Source organism: Crotalus tigris, unplaced genomic scaffold (assembly GCF_016545835.1).
Source record: "Crotalus tigris isolate CLP2741 ecotype Arizona unplaced genomic scaffold, ASM1654583v1 scf7180000018957.51526, whole genome shotgun sequence".
In the NCBI taxonomy this organism is placed as follows: Eukaryota; Metazoa; Chordata; class Lepidosauria; order Squamata; family Viperidae; genus Crotalus; species Crotalus tigris.
Window position 1 is genome coordinate 48,424 of NW_024097296.1, and position 3,103 is coordinate 51,526.

Consider the following 3,103-nt stretch of genomic DNA (forward strand, 5'->3'; position numbering starts at 1 on the left):
ATGCACAGCTACATAGAAAAATAGGCTGCCCTGTACAGTTATTCCTATATAGGATCTGCAAGTGGTCATCAATATAGGAGATTGTTGTGACTGATTAAATATAATTTGAAAAGGTGAACTGTTTATTAAATTTTAAAAATGAATAAAAACCCATCACAGAAATGCCTCAAAGTTTAAATATCAATATCCATCGCATTTTAGGTAATTTACTTATCTGATTTTTTATTATCCTGCCTTTATCATTTTTATAAATAACTCAAGGCAGCAAATATACCTAATGCTCCTTCCTCCTCCTATTTTACCAACAACAACAACCCTCTGAGGTGAGTTATGCTGAGACATAGTGACTGGCTGAAAGTCACTTAGTTTTGCCTTCATGTCTGAGGAGCAACTCACAGTTTCCTGGTTTCTAGCCTGGTGCCTTAAGCACTAATATTTTGTGGATCTCCTATATTTATTTCCAACATTTACTTCTCCTAATGTCTAATCTTTCCTGTCTTCTTTGCTTTATTAGTTATTTATTTATATTTATTCAAATATATTACTGTCCAACTCCAGTGGCCACTTGATTCTCCTTTATCCAAAGTAGAAAAGATAAGCAATACATAAATATCAGAGCTATACATTCCAATTTTTTATATTTAGAAATACTAAAAAAATGAAGATCTCAGTAGAAAGCCTTCTGCCTAACTGGAAAAGAAAATGTATGTATCTGGCTTATCAATCCCATTTTATTTCATACTGAAGATTAGTATTACTACTCACCCAATAAATAGTTTTCTGCTTTTGTAATTTAAAGAGCTTGCTTTGGGATTGAAGTAGTACACTGCAACTACGCTTATTCATTTACAGTGTTTATTGTGAAAGAGTCTAGAAAAAAATATAAAAAGAATATGTAGCACATATACTAAAATTGGAACGATACAGAGAAGATTAGTATGGCCCCTGCACAAGGATGACACGCAAATTCGTGAAGCGTTCCATATTTTTTTTTAAAAAGAATACCCAGTTACTAGACATTATTGCAACAGTACTTTGGCTTTTGGTGAAGTGGTAGTTGATCAATATTTCTGAAACGTATGTAATACATAAGAACATCATTTTATCTTGAAACGAAATATTGTCTTATATACCCCAAATAAAGGTTGTGTTATTCAGAATCAGGTGAGAATGTCAAAGACGAATGTAAGTGTATTCTCAAGGGTTCTGGTACAGAACAATCTTTTTTATTCCTATTTTAAAACAATGAGAAAAGAGCAACCAGCAATTAGACAAGCAATCAAATGTAGGAATAGAAAACAATAGTCTTTAGTGTATGCATTACTTAGAATCTGAAGAAACCAGCATTCAGCTTTGGTATTTTAAGTACTTATAATGCTGAAGTTTTTCTTGACTACTTTAATTTTAAAAGTTGTTAGAATTAAGCTGTTTTATTCTGAATTTTGAATTCAACTAAGAATTGAGAAGAACTTCCTCCCCTTCTGGTGTTAAAGGTAAAAGTTTTGTCTGTTAATTAAAAAGTACTTAAAGATTAGTCAACTTGAAAACTGGTGGAAGAAAAATGGGCACAAAAGTCAGGTTTTCCTTTATGGCCAAGGCAATGATGAAAGTTATTTGTTTTACCAGTCTTAAAAATATTGGGTGAGTAGAAGAAGATCACAAGTTTTAATAGATTCATCCTTATCTTTTTTCCCCCTCAACAAGCATTTTTTACAGGTGTGCACTGAGGTACCATGAGACTATATGCAGAGAATAACTGTAGCCTATAAACACCCTCTATGTATCCATCCAGCTCTCTAACCAGTTTCACATGCAATTTATTTAAGACTATTGAATCTTGTGAAATTTCATCTTATAGTGATCCTTATCACTTAAATATTTTGAACTAGAGATTCTCAGAGCATGCATGACTGTAATGCACCAGTTGGTGAAAGAAACTGCAACTACAGAACTTTTAGGGCAAATATAAGCAATAAATGTCCCTCCAAAAGTAGTTAAATTGTAGCTCACATTAGTCCTATCTAACATGGCTTATGATGTTGGAAGTTGGAAATGCATTACCTGACTTACATTTGGATGACAGTATTGCTGGATTTGCTTAAACAAGCAATCAATTATTGTAGCTCACAATGTGGAAACACTACTGTGTTCATCATAAATGCTAACCTGTTCATATATCAAAGACAGTGCGTATAATCTTGCAAGATGGGGTGAATATGCAGCAAGCAAAATGAAATCCTCTTCCATACATTTATTTTTTTAAGACTGCATGAAAAGTGGTTTATGTTGTGTGGCTTGGGTAGCAGGAGATTTAAGATACTTTCAGACAAGGCATTTATCATGTAGACAGTCTGCCTCATTATGAATTTTCATAGGGTCCTGGATGACTTGCAGTCTTCTGAATTTTCCACTGTTATATATATATATATATAGTATAAACCTTTGTTGGAAGAAAGAATATGACTACCCACAGATTCCTAGAAAAGAGAAAGAAATACATTTTTGTAAGTTTTCTCATCTTCACATTTGTCTTGAGGACACTTGAAGTTTTTTTTTTTAGTGCAGTGCTTTTAATCCCTAGAGTACAATAAATAAAATGTGACTTTAGTACAAATGTATGCATGTTGTAGTTACAGCAGGGTTCCTTCAGAGAGAATGAAAACTTCCCTTGACGTAAATCTGCTCCATGTTGGATCGCTGCTGTCTCCCATGTGGTAACATATCATTTCTATTGCTAATGATCCCCTTACCCTTATTGACGTTAGCAGACAATTCTCAAGGGGTGTTTTCTTTTGTTTCTCTTCTCAGCTGTTCTGAAATGAGAGGGAACTCTTTAGTCTTGACTTCACTGCAGATGTTAAGGATTGCACTATAGAGTTCAGCAAAAGTCTGTTTGCTTTCAGGGTACTTAAAGAGCATGGAAACAAGAAAAAGATCCCATAAAACAATATGTGTTCTATTCCATGATAGGTTAATGGTTCAAATAGAAAATTCACAGGGGTCTACTTTAATTGTTCTTCAGTTGTTGGATTATAATTCAGGTTTGTGCTTTTTATTCAGGTAGTTTTCAAAAACAACAGCAATAAAAAGAATATCTGAATAT

At 33.4% G+C, this 3,103-nt stretch overlaps 1 pseudogene; it reads left to right on the plus strand.

Moving 5' to 3' along the window:
- The first annotated feature begins 895 nt into the window (after window positions 1-895).
- LOC120314620 lies at window positions 896-990 on the plus strand (annotated as a pseudogene).
- Window positions 991-3,103: the final 2,113 nt, after the last annotated feature.